This window comes from Lycorma delicatula, chromosome 4 (genome assembly GCF_047948215.1).
Source record: "Lycorma delicatula isolate Av1 chromosome 4, ASM4794821v1, whole genome shotgun sequence".
NCBI lineage: Eukaryota > Metazoa > Arthropoda > Insecta > Hemiptera > Fulgoridae > Lycorma > Lycorma delicatula.
The window spans coordinates 34,717,136-34,728,877 of record NC_134458.1 but is presented as its reverse complement, the minus strand read 5'-3'; the positions used below and the strand labels follow the sequence as shown (position 1 = coordinate 34,728,877).

At 30.6% G+C, this 11,742-nt stretch overlaps 1 protein-coding gene across 6 annotated transcripts in view; it reads left to right on the top strand.

The window, feature by feature from the left end:
* The first annotated feature begins 9,579 nt into the window (after positions 1–9,579).
* Crk (Crk proto-oncogene, adaptor protein) overlaps positions 9,580–11,742 on the top strand; it is a 47,238-nt gene continuing 45,075 nt past the window's right edge. For 2 of the 6 annotated variants that reach the window (XM_075362658.1, XM_075362656.1), the window contains exon 1: positions 9,607–9,757. The gene's annotated coding sequence lies outside the window, so the exon portion shown is untranslated. The other 4 variants (XM_075362661.1, XM_075362659.1, XM_075362657.1 and 1 more) reach the window with 4 other exon arrangements.

The window sequence follows — 11,742 nt, the reverse complement described above, 5'->3', positions numbered from 1 at the left end:
AAGGAGCATTATTCCTTTTTCTTAGACATGCCAGCAATACTGCATTTTTATTTTTCAAATTTGTAGTAGGATGCATTTTTGCTATTACAATATCTACCACCAAAATTGAATTTCCCAGAAGATTTCTGAACAACTTGCTTTTAATTCATTTTTCATCGTTTTCTGAGTTCATTTCATCGTGATAGTCCAATTCTCTGGTCTTCGGTTTTCCTCCATTTAAATCCCATGCTTTTTCAAATTTTTCAGAATGTTTCATGGTTGAAATTAAATTTTAATCCCTTATTCTTTAGCTTCATATCCCTTAAGATGCTTAAAGCACAAAGTCCCCATGTCTTATGGAAATTATATGTTACTTAGAACTACTTGTTTACTTTTTTATTTTATCTTGGATGAGTTTTGCTTGCCTACTGAATGTTCCATTTTCTACAAATTATTTTTCTTCTGTCAATAATCTCCTTAATGTGTGAGCTGATACTCCACAAAGATTAGCCACATGAACCTGAATTATTGAACGTAGTATTCCGGGATATTCATTAGATACGTTTTTAAATACACTTATAATGATGTATTTACTTTGGCTTCTAAGCACCACTCCTTTGCCTAACAAACCTGATGATTTCAGTTGAGACATTTTAATTTTCCTATTGAAAAATAATAATTCCAGTCAAACTTCAATAGATATGACACTGTCAAATGATGCAAAGTGACTGAAGACTAAACATTCCCTAATTTCGCAAAACGGTTCCTTCCCCTTCTCCCATCATAGATACTCCTACTACGTTTGTTTACCAACACCAAATTATACCCAGAGGCAAGAAAAATGAACTGCTGTGTATCAACTGGCTACACTTACAAAACTTAAGACTTATTATAAAACGTTATGGTTGGGCTGATAAGTCTATTAATGGCTACAAAAAACCTGTTTCCAGAAATCGAAACTTATGTTGGTACATGCCAGCAGTGTTGCAAGAGAAATACTGAACCTACTTTTGATTTTTAAATCAGGCCAGAAGCAAGGAGAATACCAGTAGAACTTGAATGCTGAGATTTACAAAAAATAACTAAAAACAAAGTTATTAAATTAACATTCAGTTTTGGTAACAGGCAATGATCGCAATCATAACGTAAAGTTACACAAAGCACCAAATTATACAAGATACTATGCAATTATGTTAAAAACTGAACTGTATGAATTAGAACAATTAAATAAAGTTCGCTACAAAAAATATTTCTTTGACAAAATATTGAAAGATTATGGTTAGCAGCGGATCAAAATTGTCACTGTACCTCCCTGAAGCCACCCCAATTGAGCTGATTTGAGAGAAAATAAAACAACAGATTGTGGAAGTAAATGTGTGATGTCAGTAAAATACAAACAAAGAAATGGCCCAGAAAACATTTTCTGAACTTATGTCAGAATATTCGAAGGAGTACTCTGAAGGTACCATAAGAGTTTAACAGAACTGCTATGAGACATATAGTTTTGGCATGCAAACTGAAAGGTTACAATATCTAATGATGCCCATACCCATGGCACCTGAAACACTGAAGGATCTGTGCCCTAGGCCTAATCTGGCAGTACACCCAGCCAATCTTTAACTTGGATTGACTGAGTAATCCGCAACAGCAGCCTTCTCACCAATCTCTACTACTGCTACCCACTGCTCCCTGACATTAGCATTGGTTATGCTAATCCTGCAGTCTCCTATATCTTTGAGATCTCTTCTTAGTGCTGCTTCCACATCCTCCTTCTCTGTCACGTAGTTCAAATCTCTAATCTCCAGGGCCTCACACATCGATTGCGGAGTACAGTAATAATAATAGTAATAAAAACTTTCTTAATTTTATCTTGACAAAAACAGCACAAGGCCAGACATTCCCAAGAAAAACAAAAACAACAATTATAACACTGGGTTTAATAATCACAATAGTCCATGTAGTAATAAACAGTTAATAATAATCAATAATAGTCTTTTATAAATATAAGACTTTATCAATTATATAATTAATAGATAGTCTAACAATAGTTAATAACTGTCTTAAAAATAATATTACACATCGAAGATAATAATAATATGATTTTACTATGCAAACAAAACAATAATAAATACAAACAAAAACAATTTCAAAATTTACAGGTAAAACAACATTTAATAGTTATTCACTAAAATAGTAACAATAGTAGTTCAATAGTCGTATTTTATTGTTTAATTTTGGTAAAAGAGATCCCTTAGCTTAGATGTAAATACCCTGCCATCTTCAGCCTCAAAGAAATTAATTATATTCCAGAATCCAGTTGCTATTGTCCTATATCTCTCGTAAGGAGCTAGACAGCTGTAGCAGAATGTATGAAACAGATAGAAATTTCTTAAACCTCTTCTAGGAACTCGAAGCGATAAAATCCCGCTGCAAGGGCCGAAACATGTATATGCTTATGCAGTTCTACCAGGTCAAAGAATGTCCTCCTTGTAGAAAGTTTTGGAATATTAAGAAAAGAGCAAATCTTGTTTGTTCCAAAATGATGAAAATTGGGAGCATGCACTTCAATCAAGAAACTTGTCTGAACACTTTCCAGATCATTACTTGAACATGTCAGAATCCTATTCTAGGCTAGAGCAGCATATTGCAGGTGACATTAGAAAAGCGATTTGTTTAAGATATGACATGAAAGGACATTTACAAATGGTTTTCAGATCCATTTAGCTAATAATAATTTAATATAATCGATTTAATTAATAATAATTACTTTTTTTTTATTTTGGAAAAGAGGTGGAAATGCATTTACACACAGAGTGTTGGGCTCCTGCTGGTGGTCTTAATTAACCGCCATCAGTAGACTACCGACTAAAACCAACCCCCGTTTTAACCAAGACTCGACCCGGAACTGTTTTACTGATTACTTCAAGCCAAGTCCTCTTATGCTAGCCTGAGAAAATCACTACCAAGTTTTCACCTGGCTCAGGTCTATCCAGGTCGCCTTTCTTTGCCCTGAGAAAAGGAAGAGCATCGAGTTCGGTGAGTCGGAGAAGAACACCCATACTAATTTTTGATTTAAGGGCTTTGGACCAGTTCCAAAGTATCTGGTTACAAAGAAGAAAGAGGGGGATTTTTCCAAAGTTAGTCCTTTTGTGATTGTTCATGGGATCACAAAAGCTGCAGGAGGACCTCCTGTAAATGAGACCAGGAAGACAGCTATGGGCTTGTTTGTGGAGACCATCAATGACTTACAGTCATCATGGCTATTGAAAGCTATGAAGATAAGATTCATCAATGTTGATATTGTACTGTGAAACACTTCTGCAAAGGACTTGTTGTGTGCAGGGACCTTCTAAACAGCACAGAAGAAGAGATTGTTGAGGAGCCTCAAGAACAAAGAGTTGTGCATGTCAATGTTTGAATACCCAGTGTAACAAAGAAGCTGTACTCTCTGTGTTGCCTGTTAACATTTAACAAACCTAAGTGTCTTGAGATAATTAAAGCTGGCTTTCATAAACTGGATGTCCATTCTTTCATCCTGACTACATTGAGGTGTTTTGGATGTCAGAAACTCAGATATATGCACTAGAAAACAGATCTGTCGTTGTGATGATCCATTACATCTGGATGACCGCCAGTTTGTGTTAACTGCCATGGACATCATTCTGCTAGATTGTGAAATTGCCCGATCTATAAGGAGAAAGTAGCATCACAGGAGGTAAAGACCATTGAAAAGGTCAGCTACTTCTAAGCTAGAAAAATTGTGCCTACCAGATTACCGAAACTGATGTCCTATGCTCAGGTTGCTATAGTTCCTGCAGCTTCTTTTAAATCAAAGGGCATAATCTCTGAATTGACACCAGCATTGCAAGCATGGTTGAACGTATCATCAATCACAAATTGAAGAATCGACAAATTAGAGAAAGTAATCCAACGCTGATAAAGAAAGAAGTGGATGTCTCCACATAAAATATTGTAACACAACCTAGGAATGAGCCTTTGATCAATCAAAAGGATACAGAAGCTAAATTGCAGAAGAAATCTCAAAAAAATATATATACAGTAAAAGTTGAAATACACAAAATCCCCACAAAGGGAACTGAGACACTTGAAATAAAGTTACTAGAAAAAGAGGACTTTGAATGTCTAACAATGGAGCCTCCAAAGGCACGAAGGCCTTTGAATGAGAAGGCGGGTACTTCAATGCCCCACAAACTAGCCAGGAGCATATCGAGTCTTGACTCTGATATGCTGCTGACCTCACAGTTGGAGTTGGCATCTAATGCCAGCAGCAGGAGATCCTCTGTGATTTACTGTGGAGGATCAGAAAATTCATTTCTGAGGTCTCAGACAACCTAGAGTTTGACATCGAGACCTACAGGAAAATGGAGAAAAGAAAGAAAAAAAGTGGCCTTCAGGTAAACCTAGGTGATAAAATTTAAGTAAAGCTGTTTTATATCTGTTTATAAATTACTTTTGTGCTTGAAATAAATTATGCGACTTGTTTTTTGATAGTTATTTTGACAACATTTCGACAGAAATGTTGAAGTGTTTTAACTTGTTTTAAGTGGCAAGGGCCCTTTACACCCTTGTCATCTTGTGTTTCTTTGGGGGGTTTAAAAAACTTTTGACAAGTCTATTTATTAGATGATCTGTACTGACAAGACTATCTTCTGACTATGTTGCCAGTGTTTTATCACGGAGGGAAAGTAATTTTTCTCTTTTTGTTTTCATGAGGAAAGGGGCTAATGACCAAAGCAGTCAACGCCCCTAAATCTCAAAAAAAATAATTTAGTTTTTCAGAATTTTAACTAATTCTGACTTACTATACTTGAAATAAATTAGTAAAAATGATTAATTTTTTAACTAGAGTAGGCCTGTAGGTAATTACTGATAAACCATTGAAATAATAAGTTAATAAAGCATAATTTTAATGTTCACAAACTTTATTATGGTACATGAAGTATGTAAAAAATGGTACTACCATCCTAAATTAGAACTGTACTTGATGAAAAAAGGGAATTGAATTTTCATGACAGCGCAAAGGTCATCCTGACAGTCCTTTTTGATTACACTGATAAACATAATCTTGTTTCTTAACATGTGATACATGATTTTAATCTGTTTTTTTATGCTGAAAATGAATATGAACTCAAAATCTTTCTATCACTTATGGCTTATGGTATTAATTTGAAAGAGACATACGATGTGATGAAAGACGTTCTTGAAAAAATAAATTATAAAAAACATAGCTAGAACATAAGTGGTGATTTGAAAGTTATAGCTATTTTGTTAGGCATGCAGTTAGGCTATACTAAGTACTTGTGTTTTCTTTGTGAATGGGACAGCCGAGCTAGGGATAAGCGTTATGTAACCAAAGAGTGAAAGAAACAAGACAACTTAACTCCAAATGGGAAAAATATTATTCATGAGCACTTAGTTGAACCCAAAAAAATATTTTTATACCCTCTCCATATCAAGCTAGTACTAATGAAAAATTTTGAAAAAGCAGTGAAGGATAGTCCTGGATTTTTGCACATCAGGCAGAGATTTCCAAATATAAGTGAAGGAAAAATTAAAGAAGGAATATTTGATGGTCCTCAAATAAGAGAGTTGGTCAAAGATTATGTATTTAACGCAATTTTAAATAATGTAGAAAGTGCAGCTTGGGCTTCATTTAAAGACATTTGCAAAAAATTTTCTCGTCAAACAAAAATCTGACAATTACCAACTTCTTCCTACAGAACTATGGGATGTAATATGTCGTTGAAAATTCATTTCCTCCACTCACATCTGGATTTTTTCCTGGACAACATCGGAGATGTAAGTGACAAACATGGTGAACATTTCCAGCAAGATATTTCAGTGATGGAAGGCTGCTATAAAGGGAAGTGGAATACTAACATGCTAGCCGATTACTGTTTGACATAAATTCGGGATGTGCCTGAGGCTATTTATAAAAGAAAAGCATCAGCAAAATCATTCTAACACAGATATGGCCATGCAAAATTATAAATTTTACAGATTTTAACTATATGTTCCCTTAATTTTTTTTTTTGAAGTATAATTTATTTAAAAATAAAGGCGATAGAAAAATTGTATTTAGAGATCTGTAATGTATGCAAAAAAGCAATTCAAGAAATGGTATCACACTTAGACAAACATTAAAAAAATTTTTTTTATCTTCAGTGTTATCAAGGCAGTGTTCATCACAAGTATGCTTCTCAAAGACAAACTGTCAATAAAGAGAATTACTCTTTATTGAAAAAGAACAGTTCTTGTCAGCTAAGAGATGCTGTTTGACGCAAAGACCATAGCTTTGAGAAAATTGTAATTGGAAAATTCATCACTACAACATGCCAGCCCATGCATCAGAATTTATGGATATTCCTGGCAAAACATAGGATCAAACAGTTTCAACAGATCTGAATAATGTACTTACCAGATATAGCTGCCTGCAATTTTTGGCTCTTTACTAACCTTAAAATTCAGCTTAAAGGAGGGAGATTTGACACAGAAGAGATCAAAAGAAATATGACAAGAGGACTTATGGTGCTCACTAAAAATGACTGAAAAATGCTTCCAGCAATGGAATAAGTGTCTTACATCAGATGGGGCCTACTTCAAAGGGGACAAGTCATTGAACTAAGTAGGTCAAGTAATTTTGTTTTTATGAGCCAAACTTGGATATCTTTTTGATCACAACTCGCATGTAAAAATTAAAGTATGAAACAATATAATACACTATATAAACTAAATAAATAGCACATTTATTTGCTATTAACATACATATGAAACTACTAAATTTAAATAAATTTAAAGTTATTGTAAAATAATCATGTATAAATCAATAAATCATATAATTTATAAATAAGTACATTGTAGTAATTCTCAGTTTATTACTCTGAACTTGGAGTTAATTAAAAATAATTCAACAATTAGAACTTAACAATTTAGAATTGTTTGCGTAACTGTACAATCACAGTTAACGAGCAATGCTTGTATTGGGTGGATAGTAGTAGAATTTAAGTGGAGGGATAAATAGGCTTTCATACATTTACTTGCAACTTATCAGAAGTTTTGGTCAATTTATGAAGGAATAGTGTTTGTTTTTATAGATATGGAAAAAGAATTTGGCAGTGTTAAACAGAATAAACTAATGAGAATATTAACAAGTCTAACAGAAGATAAAAATATAACATTAATTATAGTAGAATCAGAAAGAAACTATGAAAATAAAGGGTGAATAAATTAAAAGGGTGGATTGCTCTAGGAAAAAACTACCTATTCACAATTTTGTTTAATATGTATGTTAATGTTTCAAAAAATGCTGTTGAAGAATTCGAGCAGGTAAGAGAATAGATTATACAAGGTTTATAGATACATGTTGTTTTTAGGAGATAAAGCAAATGATACTCAATAAATAATTTTAAAATTAGAAAATTTTGAGACTGAATATGCTTAGGAAATGAATGTTAAGAAAATAAAGGTAATGAAGATAAGGGATAATAACCTCAGAATGTCTACTGAAAATAAAGAAAGAAAAAGAAAAAAACAGTAGAAATACTTAGGAAGCATTCTTAATAGAAGACTGAAAATGTGAAAAAGAGATAAAAACAGAACTGCAATTGCTAAGCAAGAATTCCATAGCAAGAAACAGTTTAAAAAAATATGAATGCGTCTTACTATGAAACAAAATAAAATTTGAAGAAAGGTGGAATTAAACTTAAAGAAGATCTTATTAAGTGTTATGTTTGGAGTAGATTTTGTATCGATGTGAAACATGGACCCTCTACAGTGAATAAAGGCTGGAGGCATTAGCAATATGGACATGTATGATATTAAAAAATATTAGAGTTAAAAATTAAGAAATACGGAGAGTAAATAAAGACAAAAGCTTAAATAGAACAAGGACACATCATCATGAAGTGACTAGAGTTGTTTAAAATAGTTCTAGAAAGATCAGAAAAATGTGAAAAAGAGAGAATTAAAATGGGAAAAAATATAGACTACCTAAAACAAAGTAGGAGGTAATAGGAATTCAAATGTTTAGTGGAATTAAAAGCAAATGGAAATGTAGTACAAGGGACCATCCTTAGGGCAGTTATAACTAATATGATAAGATAGTAGGGCAGATATAATAATAATGATGTAAAATTTTGGGGCACATATTATTATGCAATAAAAAGGTTAATGGGGAACAGAGGTACATTATGAGAAATGTAATATAAATATTTTTAAATCTGTGAATTGTAAAACTGCAACAAGATTAAATAATTAATTTAAATATTAATTTTAATAAATGAAGGAATTTATTCATGCTGAAGAAAATTTAAGGATTTCATAATACCAATGTTTTACCTGAAACTATTTTTGTAGCTGTGCAATCCAGGCTTTGATTTTTATTTAAAAAAAACTGATCTCATTAGTTTTGTAAAAAAAATGTTGAAGTTCCTCTGATTTATTCTATTGTAACTCTTATCTTATTTTACTCTACAAATTAATTCTCAATATAGTACTCTGTATATTAAACACAGAAATAGGACTATCGTAAAATAAAATCAATGAAATTTTTAGTTTCATACTTTATCTTAAATTAAACTATGTAAGTTTGTTATAAATTTATTATGGTTATATCTAAATAAATTGTGTAACTCAGCACAATACTTTGGCTTATGAGAAAGAACCTTATTGTGTTTCCATTGCCATTTATAATAAATTACCTAACATTTAAAACGTTTTCCCACTAATCTATTTAAAATACAATGAAAATATTCTCTTTTGCAGAAATAAAATTATTTTGTTAATGAATCTTTAAACAGTACTAATTAAACAATTAAAAAAAACTGATTTTTTTGTATCTCTGTTTAATGTACACGAAAATGAATTCAAATAATTTTCATTAACATCTAATTTTGATTTATGATTTACATTTAGTATCTTAATGTATTTATATTGTTTCATGTGTTTATAAATAATTAATATGATTTAATGACATTATTTTTATTTCATAATTAACTTGTAACATTGTGATGCTCTGATTAAGATTTTACTGCAGCTTTCCTTGATCCATCTGTGCAAATGTCGGGGCAATTCCTTTTTTATCCAAAGAATAACATACCTATCTATTCCTGATGTGATCTATGAAGCGTATTATTATGTACTGATCATAAAAAAATATTTACTGTATTTATTTTACCTTGAAGTCTTCATTGTGTCACTATATACAAAAGGATATGACAACTGCATTACAGATAAAATGAGAAAAATACTTTTTTTTGTTTAATTTAAATTTTAATTAGGTGAATACTTCCACTGACAATTAAATCCGTTTTTCGTTAGTAAGAATTTCGGAACATATAACTGGTCAATTTGTAGTTTTAAATTCGTTGATTTTTTTAACCTCTACTTCCGGTTATTGCGTTAAAAAATTTAACTATAATAATGGATATATTTGTGTTATACAACGTCTTTGGATGGTAGGTAATAATTTTTAATTTATTATTAAAATATTTTATTTATTTTTAAGGAAATTATGACTAATATAGTATTGAAAGTTTTAATACTACTGGCTAAACAATAATATGTAATAATAGGATGATATCCCATGTTCCATCCATTGAGGTCTGTAAGTTTTTGATGTCTGTAATACCGAGAATGTTTGTTTTTGCATAATAAGTGTGTTGTTGTTTTATAATAATATTATTCTAAAAATTGTAAGTTATTCAGATAATAATTGTGAGTGTTTTAATTCAATAAAGGATGACTTAAATTGTGGAAGGTGAGTTACAGTTTCCACTTATTGCCATTACCTCTGTCTCTTGGATGTAATTTAATTTTTTGCTTTCATAGGTTATTTTACTTGCTGATTTTTACTATAAACTTTCCCGAGTAGAAGGAATTTAATTATTAATGAGAATTTTTTATTTAGTATTTTTGTTGATTAGTGCGTATTTGCATACGGGCCCTTAAAGCCGTGTAGATGGGGGTGTAGTGTGGCATTTGTATTCATCACGGGATTTTGTTTTTCATTCATTGAGTGTCATCCGTAATATTCGGATTCGTGATGTTAGTAGTGTATAATTAAATTATTGTTATTGAACGATGGAGTACTTCTACACATTTTTATGTTAATTCGAAAGTATTGCTGATTCACAGCAGTTTATTTCGTGTTTGGTTATATATTAAACGAAGGAGCTTTTGCAGGTTACGCGATTGATTATTTGTTCCATAGTGATTATTTTGCATTTAGGAAAGAATATATTGTGGTTCTATAAATACAGATATGACATCATATAATAATTTTAAAAATGTTGCTTGGTAAAATCAAATATTATTTTTAATTAATTTTTGGAAAATCTCAGGTTATGTAGTAAGTTGTACTACTATCTTAATTAGTAAATTCACATCCGAATTTTCAATTCTTTAGCTTTGATTACTAATTTAACAATAGATAGATACTTCAAGGAATACTGATCTAGTAATTTGTACAAAAGTACGTAATTATTGATAATTGGTTTAAGAGCCTGATATTATTACATTGCATCCTAAGTTATAGTTATCTTTTAAATTTTATACCCAGCCATAAATAATTAAGTTGATAACAGCCTGTAATTGTGTGTTAAGGGTTAAGGACCAACATCTTTTACACCTTCTAGGTGTACAAGTTCTGTTAGAAATCTTGGTGATATTAATCACTTTGAAATATGTTGTGTTAATTTTGTTTGTTTGTTCAAGTTAAGTCTTCCTTGACCCAGGAAAGAACTAGCAATTAGTTACACAGCTTAAGTTAGTTTCTTCTTTCTTAACAAAAGAATTAAAAAAAAAAATTATTGCTATTATAATTCAAAAAATATATATTTATAATCATTTAATAGCAGCATTTAGTTTTACTAACTATATCAACATATGGGTTTTTTTCTATATTTCTGCTCAATATTGTAAATGTTTATTTGATCAGTTTTTCAATCTGCTAGTTGCTTTTTATTCTATATGCTGTTTTAAGCTAAGCTTGTTCTGAATGAGGTAAAATAATTTATTTTTTTATTAGATTGACTCTTTCTTATTGGGTATATTAAATTATAAAATGTACATGATATGAAGTTAAATATGTTATTCTTAATTTGTTGATTTTACATTTTGTTTTTCATTGTAATATAAATTTTGTTCAGTTTAGTAATATAAAAAGAAAGAAATTGATGATAAAGATAATACGTTAAATATATATATATATATATATATATATATATATATACACACACACAATACAGAGTATATTATTATTTTTAAAAAAGAAATTGATTTTAGAAATTTCATGGAATTTTTAAAATCAGTTGATCAGAAGCATTTTCTATTTGATAAAAAAGTTGTTTTGTATCTGCTTATCGTTTACTAAAAACAATATTAATTACATAATTTTATGTAACCACTGATCACCTTTAGCCAGTATTGCTCTAATCTGTATTTTCTAATAGAGTGATTTTCACCATTTCTTTAAGGTGTCTATTTTAACAACATTGATTATAATAGTTTTTCTGTATGATTTTAGTTTTAGAGATTTTATATTTGTTATCTTGCCTTTTTTCAGTAGCCTTTTAATCTTTGCAGCTTATGTTCATTTTTAATTTTTGTGCGATTCACAGATTATTTAGAATGCTGTTTAGTAAAATTTTCTATTTTAATTGAAATTGGTTTTGTGGATTTTTACTATAAACCCAAAAGTTTTATTAGTAAATAGAATCAATTGTATGATAAGCAATTGTCCAG